At 38.2% G+C, this 12,343-nt stretch overlaps 2 protein-coding genes across 4 annotated transcripts in view; one reads left to right on the top strand and one right to left on the bottom strand.

Annotated features, from left to right (window-relative positions):
* The window catches only part of LOC126757642 (uncharacterized), a 58,512-nt gene that overhangs the window by 11,172 nt on the left and 34,997 nt on the right, over window positions 1-12,343 (top strand). The gene's annotated exons all lie outside the window — the stretch shown is intronic.
* Window positions 1-12,343, bottom strand: part of LOC126754752 (protein N-terminal asparagine amidohydrolase) — a 93,182-nt gene that overhangs the window by 51,251 nt on the left and 29,588 nt on the right. The window contains exon 1 of one of the 3 annotated variants that reach the window (XM_050466837.1): window positions 10,759-11,149. The exons of the other annotated variants lie outside the window; for them this stretch is intronic. The gene's annotated coding sequence lies outside the window, so the exon portion shown is untranslated. Of the gene's footprint in view, window positions 1-10,758; window positions 11,150-12,343 lie in introns of those variants that run through there. 3 annotated transcript variants of the gene reach the window in all.

The raw sequence follows: 12,343 nt of genomic DNA, 5'->3' as shown, positions 1-12,343 counted from the left end.
CTGATCGCGTAGTGATCGCAAGTTCGACATCGACGATAGCCAGCTGGCTGTGGCCGTTACTACAAAGGCGCATCTCGCGAGTCCAGATGCTGCAGCATGCGAAGCAGCCAACTGACCAACCAAAAGTGATCGGTTGATCAATGCTCTCGGCAACATAACAACAAATCTATGTGTATTCGGTTAGTGTTGCTGGTGCTGTTGTTGTTGTTGTCTTGGCTGCGGTGGTGGTGGACATTATTGCGTGGTGTCTGCATCATTAATTATCTTAATAACTTGAACATGAGTTTCGTTGCAGGCGAGTACAGCAACAACGTTGGTCGAGTTGAAGAAAAGCAGGGGACTTGGAGAAATTCTTAACGTTTTTTTCATATACAAAAATGTAAATATATGTTTATACATAGAAGGAGTTCTTGGTTTCGGCGATTGGAAGAGTATAATATCATATCATAACAGTTGTCTTTGAATATTTTTATTATTTTAGGAATTCAATTGAAATATTGATTTCTATGGAGTTCTGTTTTGTTGCTTGCTGGTAAGAAAATAATTTTAAATTTCTTTTGAAGAATATTAGCAAGGCTGACAATCATCAGCTATTTTGAAAGGTGAGCAATAGTTTTGGCGTCAAGATGACGTAATTTTGTTCTGGATACTGTAGCAGGTTAAATCCATACTTATCCAGAATCGACCCCGATGAACTTCATGCAATGAGTCTTTTTCTCCAAGACTCTAACCACCTCTTTGCGTGCTAAATGAAGCGCAGTGCCGTCATCTACATACCTTTCCCTTTTGTCTGACTCCGTCGAAAACGTTTTCTGAACCTTGAGGGGGTCTAGACAACAGCTCCAACACCAACTGACTACTCATCAACGAAGTGTGTGGTCTGGCGTTGTATGGTGGAACACTACGTTATAAAGTATGGCCAATTCTGGACGCTTTCTTGGACGTGGCACATTTTTCGTCGTCAGTTACCATCCGCTTCAAATATGGGTCGAGCTCGTTCCGTTTTAGCAGGATATCGCAGGCGTTGATTCGGGCCAGAACGTTTTTATGCGTCAAATTATGCGGCGCCAAAACATCAAGCTTTTTTGTGTATCCAGCCTTCTGCAGATGGTTCAAAATGGTTTGGTGACTAACTCCCATCTTCTGGGCAATGTCACGAGATGCCACATGCCGGTCTAATTCGAGAGTTTGGCCGGTCGGAAGGAATTCGGAGTGCACCACACCTCGATAATCGAAGAAAACTGTGAACATAAGCTTGATTTTTGACTTGCTTTGACGTGGTGTTTTCGTCTTCGGCACACCTTTGTCACGATATTCGGCCAATTTATCGTCTGTTTCTGGGTGGTAAGCATAGATCCAAGACTCATCATCAGTAATAATACGTTTCATTGACATCCTGGTAGTCGGAAAGCATTGTTTCATAGACGTTAACGCGACGCAGTTTTTTGAAGAAATGGAGTGAGTTTGGAACAAATCGTGATTTCACTTTTCTTAGGCCTAGTGATCATTAAAAATGGGTTTAACTGATCCCTCCGATATTCCAACGATGTCAGTAAAATTTCCGACTGTTAATCGTCGATTCTAAAGTATCAATTTCTTTGTTTTATTGTCGTGTTGATCATCAGTTTATGTTGATGGCTGTCCTGGATGTGGTTCGTCGACAACGCGTTCTCGAGCCTCTTTGAATAGTTTGTACCAATTGAAAACACTTGCTCGCGACAAACAATTATCACCGAAGCTCTTTTAAAACATTTTGAGCGGAAAGCCCCTATATAATGGAAAGCATGGTATCAATAAAGAATATTCTTCACATTCTTTTTATGTTTATTAAAACAACGAAAAATATATTCCAATAACTAAAATGTGATTACGGCCTAACTACAAAGAAATCAATATAGAAAAGGCTCTAAATTTATTACTCAATGAATTTGAAATCTTCGTTGAGTGTGTTGCTTCAAAAGCTCGAGTGATTCTCGTGAATCGCCACATTATCTGCGTTTTTAATAAACATTTATTTCATATTTATTTATAACGAACATTTTACTTTCCACTGAATGCTTTTTATATTTTTTTAGAAAAATCCTATTTTCTACTATTAAAAATTTTACAGTTACCACATTTGCTGATAAGAGTAGTATTATTTGAGCACGAAACTAAAAATACATGTGTATGTACTATAGCAACTTCGAAAAAAATAATTGGTAGCTGAGAAGGCATGAACACTCGAAGCGTTTGCTCTACACGCTGAAGGAACACGCTTATCAGTTGCTGCTGCGCTGACAATAAAAAAACGCTGAAAATCACGGGTATAATATTGCTGTGCAGTAGCCTTATAGAGAGCCATATATACATATGTATGTATATGCATGCTTGTATGTGCACATACGACCACTTATATGCATTATTATCATATGTAAAACGCATAAATATTGTGTCAACGCGAGACTTTTTTATGATGATTCTTTAATGATGCTCAACTGATAAGTTTTTATGGCTTTTACAGGCATATGCATTGGTTATATGTATATTAATATATGCAGGCTTCATAAACATGAGTATATATACATACATGTGTACATATATAATGATATATTGCTGTAAAATCTTGTTGTCACTTTGAAAAGTGAGTTTTTTTTCCAATTCTACTTTCACCGACTCCTGTCGATAGCTACGAATGCGGGCATGCATACACAAAGAAGTAGGACATTGAACTGAGGGAGGTTATTAAGTATGCCAGACTGCTGGGAATTTCCCGAACAGTGGATAGTACATAGAGTAAGTTTAAAATTCATGAATGCGTAAACGATTAAAAAAAACTCAGAAGGTGAAACACAAATGAAAAAAATGAGAGGTCTTTGGGTTTAAAGGGTTCGCTTTGCTACGTTAATACTCAAGAACCTAAATATGTCTGTACAATATAGCATCTATGTATATGTAGGTTACTTTATATGATGGAAGTGGTTTTCATCATGGAATGGTCTTTATAGTCTATCTAGTGTACAACAGGTTCCTTAATAAATCAAAAATCTTTGTTAAGAGTATAGTGAAATCTCCAAACATTACTATCGCAGATACTATGGCTGGGAAGATTGTTAGATGATGGATCAGATAAAGCCTCCAATTGTCTATAATCAAACATTGAGAATGAGCGTTCCTTTCGTGTCAAATCTGCATGTCAGAATTACTTGAAATATTATCCCTGTTATAATATTAAAATTGTGCTTTTCAAAAAAATCGCATTCGTGATGACCGATTTGCTGATAAAGTGAGGTTAAATACCGATAAGATAGATAAGGATAAAAAGTAGGGAACCTCGAAATAGATAACCCTTTATATATTGGGTAGTCGCAAGCAACCAATGAAATTTGTGAATTTTACGGAGACGATGCTGTATCGCTGCTTCCGTTCTGGAAATTTCGATGTGAAAGATGCACCTCGCTCTGACCCACCTATCGTTGAAAAAGTCCATGAAATTATGGAAAATATTGATCAGGACCGTCACATAAGCAGCCATGACATTGCCAAGATACTTAACTTTCATCATCTTACGGGTTTGAACTATTTAAAAAAGGCTGGCTACAAAAAGAAGCTCGATGTTTGGGTACCACATTAATTGTTTGTGAAAAAGTTAATTGACCGAATAAACATCTGCGATTCTTTCCTGAAACGAAATGAAATCGAACCATTTCTGAAGTGAATGGTAACAGAAGACGAAAAGTGGATCAAATACGACCGATCATGGTCCAAGCGTGCTGAAGCTCAACAAATGGTCGCAAAGCCAGGATTGACGCCTCGAAAGGTTATGCTGAGTGTTTGGTGGAGTTGGAAAGGAATCATATACTATGAGCTGCTCCAGCTTGGTCGAACGATTGATTCTATATTTCACCTATGGTGTCAACAACTGATGAGATTGAAGCAAGCAATCGAAAAAAATGGTCAGAACTGATCAACAGAAAGATCTTCGTCTTCCAACAGGTCAACGCTAGACCAAACACATCTTTGTTGATACGGAAAAAACTGGGAGAGCTTGGCTGGGAAATTTTGATGCATCCACCATGTAGCCATGACCTTGCACCATCGGACTATCATTTGTTTCGGTCAATGCAGAACTTCCTTAATGGAGTAAAGTTGGCTTCAAGAGAAGCCTATGAAAATTACTTGTCGCAGTTTTTGCCGAGAAAACAGAAAAGTTTTAAACTGATGGAATAATGTTTCTAGCGGAAAAATGGCAAAAAGTGGTCGACCAAATATAAAAAAAATAATATGAAGTTTGATTAGAATTACGGGAACCCTTTTCGACTACCCTATATAAATGATCAGCTTGATGAGTTCTGTAAATTTATCTGGCTGTCCATCTGTCGGTATTTATACGATATAGTAACTCAGTTTTAGAGATATCGATATGAAATTTTAAACCTGTCTTCTTCTCACCAAGAAGCTGTTCATTTGTCGGAACGCTCAATATCGGACAATAGCAACCAGAATGAAGTGCTGGTATGAAATTTTTTTTCATTTGATGAGATTTCCTCACGAATCTCGAATTGAATCATTATCTAAGGCAATAATGCAATGTACGAAGAAATTATTCAGAACGGATCACAATGGCATATATGTAGCTGCCATCTAATCAGAATGATCGGAATCAAGTTCTTGTAAGGGATTTTTTGTATTTGTGAAGCGTATTATAGCTTCGGTAAAACCGAAGTTCCCGTTTTGTCCAGTTTTTGTTTCAATATGTGTAGATGTAATTGAAAATATTCTCTAAAAAGTTTATGATGATCCGGTAGCTAGTTTGGGAGATATGATCCCATTTGTGAGAATTTTTTCATTTTGTCTAAAAACTCCCAAAACTTCAAACTAGATTTTCTCGAAGCTATGTGTTCAGATTAGACAATAATCAATAAATCAGACAATAATTTTGAATTTTTAAACTTTTTCACAAAAAATCAACTGTGTTTTTGGAAAGACGCTGTTTTGTCAAAAATTATAAGTTTGGCCAGTCCTTCGACTTCGAAATAATTTTAAGCAGAGAAGTCTTACTCATCGAAAGTTTTATTTTTATGTAGGTCCTCCTGGAAATCGGCTACGGAAATCCAAAAATACGAAATGAATCGCCGATTGTTAGATCACATTGAATTTATATACATATCTTGTCTTCGGGATCAATATATTTTTTGTAAAAGTTAACAATTATCCAAAAACCGTCTACCGTAACGCATAACAGCTTCTATGTCTTACATAATCGTGGTGGAATATTCACTTAGAACTTTGCCGAATAAAAACAAAGCGCTTCTTTGAGAAAAATATGCCCTGCCGGTGTTGCCAATATTATACAAACAACAATAATGTACGTAGGTGTAAAGCTGACAAACAATTTACCATATAACACAACAACAACAACAAGAGCAAGAAAAAAATGCAGAAAAACATGGTTGGGAACAGCGAAAGATATTGAGTGCAGGAAATGGAGAGAACAAACTGGTGGGAACAACAACAACAAAAACAGAGCAGGCGTAGCAGCAGTTGGAGGCAACATTTTGTAGCTTCCTTGTTGCTGCTGACTTGTTAAATAAATGTTTGTTGCAAATTTTATTTGCATTGTACAACCACGCGTTATTTGCACAACAACAACAACAATAACAATAACATCAACAGTAAAACATATATTTGTTTGCAGTGCAACCAAATGGAATTAAAGGAAGGCACGCAAAGTGCTGGCAGCCGCGAGAAGATGACCGGCGCAGGAAGAACCGGGAAGAAGGGCCGAAAGAAATCAGCGAAACAACACAAACTAAGCGCAGACAAATTTGCACTGATCTGCGAAAAGTGCAGCGTGCAGGCTGATGGCAGCGCGAAAACAACAAAAACAACTAAAAAGCGGAAAAAAATCGCACAAGAACTGACTACTAGCGGAAGACAGGGGTGTGAGGAGCCGAGTGACGCAGCGCTTGGGAGGCGTGTTGCGCATTCCGAATGAAATTGCTGCCTTTGTATGGAGTCATGTTGTTGATGAGGAGCTTGTGCAACACTCCAGTTTTGCTTGCCACTTGCTTGATGTTGTTGTTGTTACTGTTGAATTTTTGCGAAATAAACTCTGACAACAGTAATGGAGCAGCAAGAAAAAAGACACGAAAAAAATATAAATTACAACAACATGTTGCATTCTTTTACCAGCCTCGGTCGGTTGCAAGAATGAGCTGTTAGAAAATTCTGACAGACTAGACAAAATATTTGCTGCAACTATGAAAATGCGTGTGCTTCATTAAAGAAGTGAGGGAGTTAAAAAAAAAGAAAGGAACTTATTTGTGCACAAATGTGTTGTTAGTTCCACCCACCTCGACTTGCTTCACTATTGGGTTGCCACATTCATAATTTCAAATAACTTTTTAATGCATTTCTTTCTTGTTTTTGTTATTTTAACAACATTCCAGCTATAATGAGTAGTGCTAAGAGTCCATAAATATTTATATATGTACATAAGTGTATTAATATATGTATGTATATCCCTTAAATATATAAATATGCTATTATTGTTTTTGTTGTATTTTATACACTTGCTGATAGTCTTTGGCATCTTTTTCCCCGTTTTTACACTCTGAAAAAAGGTATGTTGCACCCATGAAGTTTGCAAAACCCAGTAGGAAACGTCGGAGATCATGACGAGCTGATTTAGTGTTGTCTAGTTGTCTCTCCGTTTAACTGTATATACTCGAAATAGTCGCTCTGTAATTTTGTACACGTCAGTTTCTCTTCAAGAAGCTGCTCTTTTGTCGGAACCGCCGATATCGGACCGCTATAGAATATAGCTCCCATACAAACTGAACCAAATCCTTGTGAGAAAAACTTTTTTATTTTGAAATTTGTCTCTTGTCGAAGAAATCGTTCAGATCGTACCACTATAGCATATAGCTGCCATACAAACAGAACAATCGAAATTCTTTCCTTGTTTAGAAAACTTTTGAATTTGACGAGATATCTTTAAAAAATTTGACACGGATAATTCTCTAAGGCATAGGAGCAATCTCCGAAGAAATTGTTCAGATCGGACCACTATAGCATATAACTGCCATGAAAACTGATCGATCAAGAACAAGTTCTTGTATGGAATTTTTTATATTTGTGAGGGCTATTAAAGCCTTTTTTTTTTGTTTTTAATTTTACCAAATTTGTATGAAAAAAAAATCGCCTCATACTTTTATTGCCTCCCTGCATATGCGCACATTAAGTCATACATTGTTGTATGCAACAACACATTTTGTTGTACAATCTTTTAATCTCGCGTTGGTGATCTTTATTACCAGGACATATATCTATAAATATATATGTAAATACATATATACGCTTATACATACACACACATATGCATGCCGATCGTCGCTTCTCAGCACTATCAACTTCTGCCTACTGTCTTCAGGCTGCCGGGCTGCAGTGGCGGTCAGTCTGTCTGCGCTGGTTTGGCACAGTTGCCTCTTGGCTTTGCTTATCCTGCTCGTTCGCTGCCGTTTTTGCATTTTCCGCCGACTTTTATTTTATTTACTTCTTCATTCATGCATTTTGTTTGTGTGTTGTTGTATTTTTCGTCGCTTGTGGACACATGATTTGCATAATTATTGAGTGAACTGCCGGAACTGTGGGAACAGCGTTCACTAAAGACGAATGAAGTCATTGGACAGTTGTCCAAAAGGCGAAATGCGGATAAGATACGAGCACTGAGCGATGTCTACTGGGCAGACGGAAGCATTTGACAGCGCATAAGCTTGCAATATTTACTAGTTAAGATGGGGTTATTAAATTAGCGAAAGTAAGAGTAAGAGCTATCCCGGTGATACTAGTTTAAAGGCTCATTTGGCATTATTCACGAAAGCTCTTGGTTTAATGACTTCAATTAATTTTGCTTTACAGGATCAATGAAGCCTTGTTTTAAGGTTAATTAATTTAGTCATGATTAAGGATGTTATAGTCGACTGATTTAGTAAAGCAATGTTTACAGTGTACCTCAATAACTAGGCAAATGAGTAAGTACCGAAATTCAATGTAGCAGAGCTGCTAACAATAAGCGGTGGACTCGAGGACAGTTGAGAGATAAAATTCTGTCGAGAGGAAGATGATAGTTAAAAATATATGGCGTAACACCCGATTAGGCGGCTCTGACAATGTAAAAAAAAGATTCTGCGAAATTTTATGGACCTCTCTGCTTTGGTGACGTCACATACTGGAAGAAATTCATTTGCAAAAGATTTAGTGTAAAAGGATTTGGATTTGCTTTGTGTTTCGAACTTGTGACAATTAAATAATGAAAGAAACGAATTGGAACTCAGTTTTCTTTTCGCAGTTCTGACTAAATTTCGCCGGTTGTTTTCTATTCGATCGGTGTTTGTCACTGTGCTGTCATCAACGCAGAGTAGCTGGCTATTTTTTGAGATCTGGTATTGTAATGATTTTTTAGATATTCGTTTTACCGCTCAAATAGCACATACCATGTTTCCAGACGTAGGCTATCAGATCAATGGAACATAAGAATCTGTGGAAGCTATTGTTTTCAGGAGGTTTACATGTGTTTAGACATTTTTTCAGTGCAAAAACCTCGAGACTATAGGAGAGCTGACTGTAAACGACCTATTTGAATCAGAAGAATATTAATGGTATGCTAATAAAAGCAATTCTTACAGGAGACTTGTCGAAACCAATCACTGGTATTGACCCCGATTTTGACACCAACACATATTATTAACAGAAAAAGCCGCTGAGTTTCATTAAGACACTTCACAGATTGTACAATATGTATGGTATAAAGTCAATCTGGAGTTCTCTATATTTGATATATGGGGCCTAAAGAAATTATTGGCTCGATTTTCATTTCGGACCCATGGATACATATTATCGGGAATATATGCTCTCTGTATTTCAATAATAATTTATTCATTGGTCATCTGGTAACGGTTGTCTGGAATATTTTCTTTTGAAATGTTGGGTAAAGTCAATATAAATCATGTTTGTTCAGAAAGATAATAGTCAGTCGTAACTTTGAAGTCGTAGATAATTTCGTCTATCTTGGAATTAGTATTAACATAAACAACAATGTCAGTATCGAAATCCAACGCAGAATAACCCTTGCCAACAGGTACTACTTCGGACCAAGTAGGCGTCTTCTCTCGACGAACAAAAAAGAAAATCTACAAGTCAGTCATTATTTCCGTCCTGCTATATGGTGCAGAGGAATGGACGATGACAACCTCTAATGAGAGAAAGTTTCGGTAGAAGATTTATGGTCCTTTGCGCATTGGAAACGGCGAGTATCGTATTCGATCGAACTATGAGATGTATGACACCATTGACATAGTTCAGCAAATTAAAAGATAGCGGCTAGGCTGGCTAGAACATGTCATTCGAATAAAAGAAAACACTCTAGCTCTGAAAGTATTCAGTACCCGCAAGGGCTAGCAGACGAAGAGAAAGACCTCCTCCAGGTGGAGAAGGTCCTGACTGCGCTTGGTATCTCCAATTCGCGCCAAACAGCGAAAAGAACGGTTGGCGCGCTGTTCTAAACTCGGCTATAACCACGTAAGCGGTGTCTACGCTAATAAAGAAGAAAATTACAAAATGAAGGGCTGAGGTGACGCCAGAGCGGCATTATTTTTCATGCTGATTATTTCAGTGGCGTCATAGAATTTGGGTTTTTAGTATGCGAGATTGTTGCGATTCAGTTTTATCGAAATCACAAGCCTACGAGTGGTATAAAACCTTCGAAAACGGTCTAGAGATGGTTGAAGACATCCCCCGTTCTGGACAACCTGCGACCTCTTAAACTGATGAAAATATTGAGAAAGTGAAGGATATGGGCCTTGCAAATCGTCAGGCAAGTTTTAAAGAGATGACAAGAGAGCTCGACATCTCTCGCGAGTACGTTCGAATGATTTTGGTGGGTATTTTGGGTATGAAACGCGTTCTTGCTCGACTCATCCCAATGAAGCTCATTTTTTTTTCAAACAGAGTACCGTAAACAGGTCTTTTTGGACATGCGAATTCCGCTTCCACATTCATGGATATCATTATAACTGCTGATGGTACTTGGGTTTATGAGTTTGTCATGCAAACAAGTCAACAATCATCGGAATGGAGGGAAAAAGTCGAGCTGAAACCGAAAAAACCACACCAAGCCGCTCAAAAATCAAGGATTGGTTTTTTCCTTATTCGTCGTTTGGTGTATCATGAATTTGTTCCGGAAAGACAGGCGGTCAATAAGGAGTTCCATATGGCCGCGAGAGAATATCCGTCAAAAAAGTGTTCATGGATTTTACACAATAATAATGCACCATCGCATCGTGCCACGATTGTGACCGAATTTAAAGTCAAACCCGCAATGAATACTATCGATCAAGTACCGTATTCACTCGATTTGGCTCTGTGTGATTTTTGTTTTGTTCCTAAAACTGCAATCCCCCACCCAGCAATCTCTTTGGTTATATTGCTCGTCTATAACATTTTTGGGCAGAATTGGCCACGATTCGAGAAGTTAAGTGCCGTCTGCTTATATAGATATACACGTACTAATCTTTCAGTTTTTGAGATATCGATCAGAAATTGTTTTCGTTTCTTTGTTTAATACAACTTTTCCAGCGAAATTTGCTCCAGGAAATATTAATATATACATTTTCTAGAAACTTAAGACTAACTAGTGTTTCAAAAGTAGTCGACGTTCTTTATAATACAAGTAATATGACAACATCTTTGCCTAAATTATTTTAAAGTTTCACTTACTTTTTGCCTGAATATGCGGTCTTGATAATATTTAGTTGTTTTATTAAGCTTTCACAGCAAATAGTAAATTTTTATTTTTTTTTTTAAATTAATTTTTGCACTTTATCAAAAATCTTTCACACAACGGACACGAAAATTCGCAAACGACGAAAACCCGACGGCTTCACAAGAGTTATCAGCAACACAAAAACACCGTTTTAGCGCATCAAAAGCTGACTTGTAGTTTTTCTCATAAAATACACGCTTACACTGGACTGCTGCTGCGAGCGTTCAGAGCCACTTAGTCAAAGACTTAGGTACTTGACGTTTGCTGGAAGAAACCTTTCACACATACACACACACGAGAATTGGTTTGTCTTTAAACGTTGCGCTCAGCGACAATTTCAAAACCGGACTGAATTTGAGTGGCGCGCGACTCGAGGCTCTGAGCTGGCTACAGCTAAGTGCGCTGACTGTGGCTATTGCTGCGGCAGCTCAAGGCTTGCATGTGTGTGTGAGGCTCAGCGCTGAGTCCAGGGATTGCGCGCACACACACACACAAGTACAGAAGTGAGTGAAATGTATGTGAGTGTTTGGGACTTAAGCCAGCGAAGCAATTGTGGGCACACAATGTGGCCACTGCAACTGTGCAGCGTCTTCAATTGCAATTGCAAAGTCAAAACATGCTGGTAGGGATGATAAAACTCTGACACACACGAGCAGCGACAGAGCAGAGCCGAGCGACAGTCCAGTGGTCAGCTGATGGCTTGCAGGCGATTGAATGAGGTAAAACCTGCCGACTAGCGTTAGAAGACAATGTGTGTGTCTCGAGTGTTGAACGGTTGATTGAGTCACTTTTCACATAACAATGTATGAGTGTGTGTGTGTGTTGGTGAGCGCATAGAAAAAGAGTAAGGTTTCGCTTGAGGCAACAATTTGACTTTGAGCCTTCAAGTGCGAGTGAGCCACATAGCTGTGTCTTGGTCTTATCAGTTGAGTAGATTTTCGAGTGTGAGCAGCGTTGATAGCGCGGCATGAGTGTGTGTGTGTGATAAAGCAACAGCAGAGACAAGCCGCACACAATCAACAGGCTAACGGATATATCCAGTCAGTTAATCCCATTTATTTGCTTTTCTTCGCGGTAAGGGTTACTAATACCGAGATGTGTCCTCTGGTCAGCAGCAGCATCAGCAGCAACCAGTAGTAGACAAGTGTTGCCAAAAGCACAAATACAACACGCGCTTAAGAGGATAATCAGGATATTGAGGGGAAAGTGTTGTTGGCGCTTTAAATAAGTAATAGAAGCTTTAGTGGGCGCCTATTGGCCCTTTGGAAGCGTTGTAACGGTAAAATTGGATTTTAGATAATTACATACACTAACAAATCCTTACATAGGTAACACAAAATTATATAAAACATATTTTGAGTTCACTTTGGGTTAATTAAAAATTTGTTTTGCAAACTTTGAGCGAAATTTCCTGATTTTTTTCTAACATTTTTAACTAAAAACTAAAAATAATGCTTACAAATACTAAAATAAATATTTAGATCTGTAGCTGAAACATTTTTTAATGTTTAAATTTTAAGTGACGGCATGCGCCGCCTG

This window comes from Bactrocera neohumeralis, chromosome 4 (genome assembly GCF_024586455.1).
Source record: "Bactrocera neohumeralis isolate Rockhampton chromosome 4, APGP_CSIRO_Bneo_wtdbg2-racon-allhic-juicebox.fasta_v2, whole genome shotgun sequence".
In the NCBI taxonomy this organism is placed as follows: Eukaryota; Metazoa; Arthropoda; class Insecta; order Diptera; family Tephritidae; genus Bactrocera; species Bactrocera neohumeralis.
This window is presented reverse-complemented; position numbering and strand designations above follow the sequence as displayed.